The sequence below is a fragment of the Gracilinanus agilis genome, chromosome 1 (genome assembly GCF_016433145.1).
Source record: "Gracilinanus agilis isolate LMUSP501 chromosome 1, AgileGrace, whole genome shotgun sequence".
Taxonomy (NCBI): domain Eukaryota; kingdom Metazoa; phylum Chordata; class Mammalia; order Didelphimorphia; family Didelphidae; genus Gracilinanus; species Gracilinanus agilis.
In genome coordinates, this window is record NC_058130.1 from 360,115,934 (window position 1) to 360,128,412 (window position 12,479).

The window sequence follows — 12,479 nt, forward strand, 5'->3', positions numbered from 1 at the left end:
TCATAGGTGGCAGCAACAAGGATCTGGACAAGATGGATTGAACTTTTAAGAGATCACAATGGGAGCAAGGAGTAAGCCAAATCTTCCTACTAGTCATAACTGTTATGGGGTGTGAGAAGTCAGAACAGCCAGTATTGGAACAAGTGACAAGAGATGTTGGTGTCTTAGGGTCTTAGAGAGTTGCTTAAAGTCCTAAGAAGACAACTGACTTGCTCAGGGTGATACCAGCATATTTCATGGGTAAGTTTTGAACTCAAGTCTTTCTGACTTTGTGGCTATTTCTCTCCTTAGTACCTCATTATTTCTCTCAGGGGACAGGATACGTATATTCAAGTATTTTTGAGAGGTTATCATACGGAAGAGAGGTTAGATTTGATCTACTTGGCCCTGGAGTACAAAACTAGGAGAAATGAGTGAAGTCTTAAAGAAAGATTTCAGCTTAATGTAATAAAAATTATCCTAATAGAATAAAAGAATACTAGACCTTTAGAGTTAAGCTAATCATTATCCAGTCTAATCTCTGTTCAAAAGGAATATCATTATCAAGTAGTTAACCAGCCTTTACTGAAGACCTCTAAGGAAGAAGGAACCACTGATTCCTGAGATAGCAATTATACTTTTTAATAGCTTCTATTATAAGGAAATTTTTTCCTGACATCAAGCCAAAACGAATATATCTAGGATAGGAAGGAAAGTGGTCATATGGGAAAAAACCCAATAACATTAGATCAAATTTCTTAGATAAGGGTTTGATAACCAAGATATACAGATAATCAAAAATGTATATAATGACCTAAGCCATTGCCAAGTAGGTAAATGGGCAAAGGCTATAAACAAACAATTTTCAAAAGAATTGCAACCTATTAACAACCATATGGAAGAATGTTCAAAATCACTACTAGTAAGAGAAATTCAAATAAAAATAACATTGAGACTTCACTTCACATGTAGGGATTTGATGAAGAAGCCCAAAGATGGGAATAATCGATGTGGGAAGATATACACAATTAGTGCATTGCTTGTGGAAATGTGAATTAATACAATACTTTTGGAAAGCAATTTGAAATTATGCAAATAAAAAGATTAAAATGTCTAGATCACAATCACAAAAAAAAAAAACAACCAAAAAAAAAAACCAACACCCTGGCACATGAAGTGATACAAAGAAATCAATGAGAAGAACCAGGAGAACATTGTACACTGTAACACCAATAACATAGAATGATGAACTGTGAATGACCACTATTATCAATGCAAAGCTATAAGACAATTTCAAAGGGTTGGTGAAGGAATTAGGTTATCTATTGCCATAGAAGGAACTGATGAATTCTGAATGCAGTTTGAAGCATACTATTTTCCACTTTATTTCCTTCATGAGTTTTTTTCTTATATAAGTGATATATAACTTCTTTCACAACATGACAAACATGGAAATATGTATAACCTATATCATATATTACCTGCCATCTGGGAAGAAGGAGGGGTGGAAAGGAGAAAGAGCATATCGATCACAGAATAGAAAAAAAGATTATTAAAAGTTTTATCTATATGTAATTGGGAAAAAATATAATTTAAAAAAATTTAATGTCTATACCCAGGGTTCTACTGGCTGACATACTGTAAGAATGTCCATGATAAGAGGGAAGTTTTCATATATGCCAAAATTGTCAAAGCAGCACTCTTTGTAGGAGCAAATAATAGAAGTACAGCAAATGCTCATCAATTAGGGAATGACTAAACAAATTATGTGATTCTTGAATGTAATGGATAATTAGTGTAATGTAACAAATGACAAATAGGATAAATACAGAAAAGCATCTACACGAGCAGATACAATGTGAAGTACTCAGAGCCCATACATACATGCACATATGTGTATATATTTCTATACATATCTATATATCAAAATCACAACCATATGGAAGAATGCTGAAATCACTAAGAATAAGAGAAATGCAAATCAAAATAGGCCTGAGATTTCATTGAGACAGACAGACAGACAGAGAGACAGACAGACAGATAGATAGACAGACAGACAGATAGATAGATAGATAGATGAGTAGGTAGCATATATTTGTATGTGTATGAGTATAATGATGTCCTTTTTTTCATGTTATTATCATCCTGCAGTTGCAAAAGATGTCTTCCTTGGCAACAAATATAAATCGTCTAGCAAAATGCATAAATGTATTATTAGCCAGATTTTAGAATATATGTTTCATTTTGCATTTCATGTACATTAACTGTTAATAAGTGAGAGTTATGCCTCATTATTAGTCTTTTGAAGTCACTACTGTTTGCTGTTTTGATCTAATTCTGATATTTTTCATAACTTTTTTCTTTTTTGTTATTGTTATTGTCATATAAATTCTTCTCTTGATTATGTTAATTTCATTTTGTATCAGTTCATGTAAATCTTCTATTATTTCCACAGATCTGTCATATTAGTCATTTTTATGGCATAACAGCATGACATTACATACATATTCTATAATTTATTCAGCCCTTGAGGAGCAACAATCTTCAGCCTCCGGTTCATTGCACTTTGAAAAGCTGATATCAATATTCATGTACAAAAGGGTCCTTTCCCTCTGTCCTAGATCTTCTTAGGATCTATGTCTAGTCATATATTCTCCATTGAAAATGAACATTTCTAGGAATAGGTTCTAAACGGAGAAGAGGCAAGAAAGAATTGAATGAAAGCAATACTTCTTTTAAATTTTTTAAAATATTTTTTAAACCCTTAACTTCTGTGTATTGGCTCCTTGGTAGAAGAATGGTAAGGGTGGGCAATGGGGGTCAAATGACTTGCTCAGGGTCACACAGCTGGGAAGTGTCTGAGGCCGGATTTGAACCTAGGACCTCCCATCTCTAGGCCTGACTCTCAATCCACTGAGCTACCCAGCTGCCCCAAAAGCAATACTTCTTGAAGAGAGAAAACAGCAATTTAAGGCTGTTAGAATAAAAGAATGGATGATAAAGGGTTGAGATAGGGGAACAGAGAAGATTAGCCATCACACTATTGCCTGAGTTGGGAAAGGAATTATGTTTAAAACCAATAAAAGAGAGAACGAAAATAGAAATAATCTCAAAGAATTTGGGATTGAGTAGAGTGATAAGAAGAAAAGTGTTCTAGGGTCTGAGGAGACCAGGTTCTGATTAGGAAAAGCAAAATAGATCACATAGATAAAATGATGAACCTCTATCCTTTACCACCAACTACCTTCAAAGTTTGCTACTTCAGTCCTGTGCTGCTGCTTTCTGAAAACTTTGTCTTGTTGCATCTTCTACCTGTTCTGATGCTTTGAGATAGCGTAATTGCTCTTTAAGAGTGACATAGTTGAGACTAATATGCTCTAGGGCCAGTCAACAAACTCCCAGATATTTCTAAGCATTCTCACAGCTTTGCTGAGATTGGCCTATCTAAACAATTTTGAGTATTTTTTTTTTTGTTTGTTTTCGTTTTCGTTTTTTTTTTTTTTTTTTTTTTTTTTTTTTTTTGCCTTCACCTACTCAAGAGAAAATCCTCAGTTGAATTTATGGTGACTAGCATTTTTCTTGCCCAAGGGTTCTATTTGGAGCTATTCATTCCACCATGATCAATACTATCTGCTGAGCCTTTCTGGGGTTGGAAATAGATATCTCATTGGTTCTGGGGCAAATCCTTGACATACAGTTTGGGAGATTCTATAAGCTTCAAGAAGGCACTAAAAACACACCAGGAGAGTTAGTAGGCACTGAAAGGAAAGCTCTTATCTTCTCTACATAGGAATAGTGACCACATTACTCTCCTAATCAAGAACCTTACTGCTTCCAAGACAAATGTAGACATTTTAGTTTGGCAGTTAATGTCCCTCAGGAAAGGTATAGAAATTCAGAATGTGGTTATTAAGAAAGATTCCATTGAAGAAATGGGAATCTAGCCTACTGAGTTTTAACAGTGGAAGAAAAATGGGGAATATGCAAAACATAACTGAGAGACAGGGGTACATTCACCTGGCCAGAGTGGAGCAAGGTTTGAATAGTGGAGTGGGAGAGGAAGTTTGAAAGGGCAAAGTTTTGGAGGTTGTCTTAAATAACAGCCTGAGGAATTTGGTCTTTATCCAGTTGGCAGCAGGGAGTTATTGAAGATTTCTTGTGCAGGAGGAGTATGACAGGATGAAAGTGCTTGGAATAGGATTCATCTGGCTGCTCTTTTCTGGACAGGATGGAACCTGGGAGACTATAGACAAGAGATGGATGAGATTATTTTATTCTTGGTCTGAGAGAAAGAGGGCTGGAAATAAGGTGGTGACAGAAGTCATAGAAAGAAAGGGTTCTTGAACAGGAGCATTGCCAAAGAAGTTTAAAGGGTTTAACTACAGAGGGAGAAAGTGTTCAAAGGAGAAAGATCACCAAAGCAAGAGGTCATTGCATTCAGATGTTTATTTACCTAAAGTCAAGGATGAAAAGGGCAAAATAGGAGAGTAGCTGTCTAGGGTAGTTATACTGTTTTGACTAAGTACTTTGACATCTGACTTCAGTTTCCTCTGTGCACATGGTAAGATAATCGTTTATCTTCAAAGGTCTTTCCTTCAACAAAAAGTTGTGGCTAGTTTCTTCCCCTCCTCTACTTGTCCTTGCTTATTTCCCATCAGGATACCCTCTCCTATCCCTTTCCCATTTCCTCCCTCTTCTCATCAGTGGAAACTTCTCTTGCCTCTAGGAACCTCCCTCCCTTTCTTTGATATAGCTTCCAAGCAGTCTTCCAAGGGCTCTAATCTGGGACCCCATTCTAAGGAAAAAAGCAGAATAGGCAAAAACACAAGCTGATTTCCCTCTCTTGTATCACTTAATTAACTGTTTGCCCTGCTGACTCACCACTTGAGCCTATGAGAGAGCATGCATTCACAATTTTCCTGTATATGTATGTGTGTATGTTTATATTCGTATATACAAGAGGGGAAAGACACAACTCCTATGGGACATCTGTGTCATTCACATTTATGGCATTCATAGGATAGAGCCCAGCAATACTCTTTGGAGGAAGGCATGGTTTTTAAAAATTATAAGATCGATCACCTCTCGAATTTATTTTGTTGGATTAAAGGTACTAGGTCATTTTTATCCAGCCTGTTAGTTTTGGTGGGATTGAATATTAAAGAGCAAGATTTCAGTTCCTGGATGAGCAGTCAGCAGCAGACAGAGGAAAAACTCACACAGAGAATGCACTTCAACTCATGAAGATTTTAAATTTGCATTTGGAAAAAATTGCCCCATAACTCCGACCCAGTTAACAGATTGATTTTCAAGGATTGGGTGGGAATAAGCAAAAAGGAAGGTGGAGCTAGAAAATTATGGATGGTTTATGCAGTGATGAGCAAAGTATAGCCAGCAGGCCAGATGTGGTCCCCCTGAAATGTTCTATCTTGCGACATTATTCCTAATCTGACGAATACAAGGAGTAGGATACAATACAATGAAACTTCGAAAGAGTTGCCTTAGAAACAGACTGACAGATGAGCATTTCCTTCCCTTTGGCCCGCTCTTTAAAAAGTTTGCCCATCACTGGTTTAGTGTAATCTTTCGCCCTCAATGGAAGAAAAAAACCCCAAAACTTCAAAGCATATATTTTTCTAATGGCAGGCAAATTGAAGAATGATGGAAAACTTGACTTTCCAAAAAGAAAACTTTTTAGTTTAGAATTTAAAACTGGCATCTTTGAAGTTCAATGTCGCACTGTAATATCAAAAGGGAAAAAGCACTTATTAGGTTTCTACTGTGTGCCAGGCACTGTGTTTTGCAAATATCCCATTTAATCCTCATTACAATCCTGGGAGATAGGTTCTATGAACCCCATTTTACAGCTGAGGAACCTGAGACAGGCTGAAATTAAGTGACTTGCCCAGAGTTCTATAGTTACTAAGTGTCTGAGGTCGTATTTGAACTCAGATCTTCCTGACTCCAGGCTCAACTCTTTAAACACTGATCATTTGCAGCTGACAGTAATTCTTACTAAAAAAAAAAAAACACAGCTGTGGTAGAGTTATCAAGACTTGATGATAAATAAGGTAACCTGAGTTTCAACCTTAGCTCTGCCACTGTGTGACCCAGATGAAGTCAATTTACCTCTATGGACCTCAATTTCCTCATCTGTAAAAGAGGGTCCCAAGCTGGGCTAGATCATCTATCCAAAAATCTCTAAGGACTCATTCTGAATCCTATAAAAAATTAAAGCTGAAAATGTAGTAATATATCATAACCTAAGTGATCTGCTAGCAAATTCTAACAAATTCTAGGGCGGACAAAAGCATTTTCCCTCCTTAGCAAGACACTTATCTCTTGGACTCTAGCTGAGACTTGATGGAAGACGGGTGAGTCTTTATGTTTTTATTTATAGAGTGCTAACTGCCAAGAGTAGGGAGGAATTTACCGAGCCCGGGAATCTAGGAAGTGTTGGGTAGAAGCATTTTCAGGTCTGGGCAAAATCAAAGTGGAATCAAATATCTTTGTCTTGTGGACAAATTGACACAGTAGGACAAGTTGCTGTGGCAACAGATTATGTCATCCAGAGTTTAGAAGAACATTTGAAGTCAGAGGAAATGAGTAATCCTTACCTGGGGAATGAAGGTATGGAGCTGACACCTTTTACCAGAAAGTGACAGTGGGAACTGAATAAGCTAATTATCTTATGTCTGTTCTATTCAGAAAATGTGTCTATGTGGTTTTTTTGGCTTGTTGTTGGCTACCTTGAGTTGACCCTCCAGGATAAGTAAAAGCTTCTCTTCTCTTGGTAGTCTGCTTTAGTATACAAATCACACTGAAAAACTTGGCAGATCTGCCTTTAAAGAAAAAAAAGAAAAAAAAAGGAAAAAAATTGGCAACTACATTATTAAAGTCTCTGGTGAATCACCTTTTGAAAGGGAGTTTGATCATGAACACAGCATACTGCAGTTTTGCATGTGTCAGATATTATTTTGAAAGAAGTAGAAATGACTGTACAAACATTTTTCCTATTAGAATAATTTTCATAAGACTTTAATCAATTCTTTTTGATAAGAAAAGTATGGAAGAGAAATCTGGTTAGAACAATGCTGATACTACTAATGTTGTTTTGAAGGGTTTAGCAGAGATAAAATTAAGTTGTTCCAGCTCATTTCTGATGCTTATCCATTAATACCATTTTTGTGACTTTGAGTCAATAAAAATGGAAGAAAAAAAACATGCATAAGGAGGATGCGTAGTAGTCACTTGATGAATGTGAGGGGGTTATAATTTGTCAGAATGGACATCTTCTACAAATGGGGACATGTTGCCTGGTCCCTTGCTGAGAGGACACAGGAAATGCCTCTGGCTCCTCCTGATTGAGGCTGTCTCCTGATGATTGGTGGATAGATGCTCAGGATGATGGTCTCTTGTTAGAGGAGCTGATTCTCTGTAATGTATAAGGTCTTGCACATGATCTTTTAAGTCCTTTTCTCTTTGATCTTTCCCTTGCATTTCCAGTTCAAAGTTAAATAAGACAAGGGAAGGGATTTCTTCTTCCACTTCATCTTTCACCTCCCTCAAATATGACAACCTGTAGGAGAAGCACATGGTCAATCATTATGTTTGCCCAGAAAAACATGACAGGGGAAATCCTGTATTCCCAATACTTCCAATTCTTCTGACTTTGTTTCTTTCTTCTGAGCACAAGTCAAAGTATAGAGGGTATGAGAATGGATGTTTTCAGCCTTAGAGGTTAGCTGGTAAATAACCCTGTGTTCCAAATTCCAGAGGTCAAGAGTTAGTCCTTAGCGCTCCCAGAGGCAGATTGTTTTAACAAATAGTATGCTTCTTAGGGAAGAAAAGAATCCTCTACAGAGGAATGGCCTGCATCTGAAGTCAGTCAGCCAGGCAACAAGCATTTATTATATGCATACCACATTCAAGGCAATTGCAAAAAAAGCTAAAGATTTAAAGAAGGTAAAAATAGATGCTTACCTAGAGGATCTAAAGCTATATCATTAAGGGGCCAAGAGAACTGAAACTTTATAGTATTCTCTCATATTGCTGTGCATTATTCAGATGGTACAAGTTTGAAGTATTTGTTTAACAGCCCTACAAAGTATTTTGACTTCTTTGGGGACAGGCCAGTGATTCCAGAGAACTTTTTGAATCTTTGATCTTTTCTGTGTTTGTTCATAGACAACTGTGAGCACTGTGCATCATCTCCATTTTCTGTGGTGAAGGAAAAAAAAAAGTTCTCCCATATCTTCTTACCCATATTGAATGATGAGTACCTCTGTGAGATTGAGAAAATCTGCCATATTGGGGGGGAAAATCTAGAACCAAGCACTCTTAAATTGAATTCAGATTTCCCTAGATTTCAAGGGAGGGTGCAGAGGCATGAACCAAAAAGAAAACTGATTCTCTTGAGGATAAGGCCACCGGGATTAGATCTAAATCTAAAGTCCAGGGTCCTTGAGGATTCCCTGAACCATAAGTCATCCATGTGTTAATGATTAAGGATTTTTATTTATATGATAATCTTCATTAATGTCCTAGTACAAAACTAACAATTGGTTATTTTTTGGCTCTGTATATATCCACACCCCTCCCCTTCTATTTGGCTTCTTTTTTATTTTTTAAATCTTTACCTTCAGTCCTAGAATCAATACTTGGTTCTAAGGGATATAAGTGATAACGCAATGAGGATTCAATGACTTGCCTAGGGTTACACAGCCAAGTGTCTAAGACCAGATTTGAACTTAGTACCTCCTGTCCCTGGGTCTGGCTTTCAATCCACTGAGTCACTCAGCTGCCCCTTATTTGGCTTCTTTAAAAATAAAATGATAGTGTCATAATGGATAAGTTGCTAGTCTTGAAGTCAGGGACAACTGGCTGGAATTAAATCCCATCTTTGCTAGCTGAAGGGGAACTTGCTTTAACTATCTCACTCATCAATCTGCCACTCCTTTGACATTTTCACCATTACATTTGTGGCTTTAATTTAAGTCTCTGGAAGGCCCATGCTGAAATGCATATGTGGGCAGCCAGCATGGAAGATTTGGACAACAGTCAGACATGGAACCTGCACTCAAGTCCTGACTTTCTCACACACTAGTTTTGGGTACTCAGGAAAGTTATACATATATTCCCTGAAGAGCTGGTTAGTTCAGTGGATAGAATGCTAGCCCTAAAGTCTGGAGGACCTGAGTTCAAATCCAGCTGTGTAATCTTGGGCAAGCCACTTAATCTCTTTCTGCTTTAGTTTCCTAAAGTGAGGATTAATAGCACCTATCTCCTGGGGTTATTATGAGGATAAAATGGGATAAAATAATTGTCAAGTGCTTGGCACTGATAAGGTGCTTTAAAATGCTTATTCCCTTTCCTTTCCAAGGAGATGTGAAGATGTGTTTTGAGGATCAAACATGATTTGTATGTATATAATGAGCTTTATAACCATTGTGTGTGTGTGTGTGTGTGTGTGTGTGTGTGTGTGTGTGTGTGTGTGTCTTTGTAGCAGTTGGGGGGATGGTTTGATCCTCTGATTTCATACATGTGGGGAGCTCTCTCTCCCAAAGAGGATCGATTAGGAATTTGCTTCTAACTCAGAATCCTAGAAAGTTGACTGAGGAAGTGAGAGGTCAAGTGTTTTGCTTGAGGCCACATAGGTAATTTGTGGAAGACTCAGACCAACCCTCTAGTCATTTTTTGCTTCCTATTGCCACTTTATTATGATGAATCAATAAGATTAGTGACTTGGGAAAGCAGACACAAGACTCCTGAGGGTATGGGGATGAAGACAACTTTTTTTGCAGTTGGAAAAATGTTTTGGATTTTTTTTTTCCCAAGTGAGAAAATTTTTGCAGTTGGGCAAATTTGGAAAAGAACTGTTATCGTAGGGTTGTATTTAATGCAAGGAGGGCAATCTGGGAGAGAGGGGCATCCCTATAAGAGCAGGAAGAGAACATTGAAGAGCCTGGAGGTACAAAAACATCCTAACCATAAAGGGGGATGTTAGCAAAGATGCTGAAGAAGATCACCTACTTGATAATTTTATTTGTAACTCTAGCTGCCAATTATTAAGGCGCTATTCAGCCAAAGCACATAAAATACACCTCAATAGCCCTCATTGTTGGCTATCTGTTTTGTAATAACTGTATTTCTGCTCCAGGAAGGAAAGTGAAATCTCATTTACAATTTAAATAAATAAATTAAATTCCCTCTTGTCCTAGTTTCTTGGGTCAGGATGTTTTCCCATGTCTAGAGCTATCCCCCTCATTCTCATATTGTCAGTTTTGCCCCAAGGACTAAAAATTTGCATTTGTTGAGAAATACTCTTCAAGAAATTGATTTATGATTTTTAGTAAAAAATGGAAAGGAAAAATGATAATTTTACCTTTTTTGGGGGTTTCCTAAAGTATTAGAACTGAGATGATGAACATTAGTCAAACCTTCTGAAGGGTCCAAAGGAGAGCCTTGAAAGCAACAGGCTTGCAACTTGTGTGACAGATATATCAATGCTGTGAATTCTTCAATTTACAAAGACCCTCAGAGTCCAATCAAATCCAACAGATATCCAATCAACAATACAATATCACCAACAAAAGGCTATCCGTTTGGGCAGGTAGGTGGCTCAATGGATAGAGTCAGGTCTAGAAACAGGAGATCCTAAGTTCAAATTTGTCCTCAGATACCTCCTAGTTGTGGTATGCCACTTAACCCCATTTGCCCAGCCCATGCCACTCTTCTGCCTTGGAACAATACTTTAGTATCAATTCTAAGACATAACATCAGGGTTTAAAAAAATAGTTAAGTTAGAGTAATACCTTCATGAGGATCATCCTTCAACTCCTATTCATTATCAAGCCTGATCTCTAAAAGGTAAGAGATGATTATTCCACAAACCATTATAGGTATGGCCCTGAGGTTTTGAGGTTTCCAGTACTATTGATTGATACCCACTACTGCTGTCCATTGATTATCAGCAAGTTAATTAGTTTTCAGAAAGAGTGTTTATTAAGCAGGTATAGTAAAAACAGTTTTGATAAAAACATCTGCTATCGATTCAGATTGGAACTCTAGATTTTCAGACTTTTCAAAATTCACAAGGTCATCATTGGTTAATGAGAAGACAGAAGAGAATCACTCCTCACTTCTTCCCTCTCTCCCAAATCAGGCAGCCATATGCCATAAGGGCCAGAGTACTAGAGCTGGAGTCAGAAAGATCTGAGTTCAAACCCAGCCTCAGTCAATTACTAGCTCTGTGACCCTGGGAAAGTCAGTCATTTAATGTCTGTTTGCCTCAGTTTCTTCAACAATAAAATGGGGATAATAGTAAAGCCTACCTCCCAGGGTGGTTGTGAGGATCAAAGATAATATGTATAAAGTACAGTAACTGGTATATGTTAAGTAATATATAAATGTTTATTAAAGGAGTCAGTTGCAATAGACAACATTGTATTACAACTTTTTAAAACTTTTAAAAAATATTTTAGGGGGCAGCTGGGTGGCTCAGGGGATTGAGAGCCAGACCTAGAGATGGGAGGTCCTGGTTCAAATCTGGCCAATATACAGTATTGACTCCAAGATGGAAGGTAAGGGTTTAAGAAAAAAAAAAATATATATATATATGCATTATATTTTAAATAATTTATCCATTTAGATTTTATTTGGTTCAGGGTTTGAGTTATAGATCTAATTTGACTTATTTGCCTTGCTACTGTCCAATTTTTCAGATAGGTTTTATTGAATAATAAATTCCTTTCTTAGTTTTTGAAGGCTTAGTGTTTATCACAACCTTATCTATCATATTTTTGGTTTCTGCTGAATTATCTAATATGCATCTACTTTTTTAAATCCAGATCCTCATAGTTTAGTTAAGTGAAATAGATTGGTTTTAGAGACTTTGTGAAGATAATAAGATTTAGTAATAATAATAACAACTAGCATTTATATAGTACTTTAATATTTGTAAAACACTTTACATATATTCTTATTTGGTTCACACAAAACCCTGTAAGGGTAAGTGCTATTATCTCTATCCTATAGGTGAGAAAACTGAGGGTAGGAGAAATTAAGTGACTTGCCTAAGGTCATACAACTAGGACAAAATTTGAACTCTGGTTTTCCTGAGTCCAAATCCATTACTCTCTCTACTGCTTCTTGTAGGTTCCTAATTTTGAATTGGCAAGAGAGTCATAGACTCAAGGGTAATAAACAATTTTTGAAGTTTTAAGAGGTTTGGATTGTCCAAATCATGCTTGAACAAAGATATAAATTATCTTGACTGAATTCAGAAAATCTGAGGAACCAATATTATCACTAGCTAGCCACCATCTACTTGTACTCCAACTTTCAGAGCAGAATCACATGAACTCATTTAAATTGGCAGGGTAGTTATCTTCATTTGATTTCCTAAAGGCAAGTATTTCAAAAGCTCCCCCCCTTCCTTCCTCAAGGATGGAATTGTTGGAAAAGATGAACAAGCAGCCACGAATGAGTGTCTCTTTTAT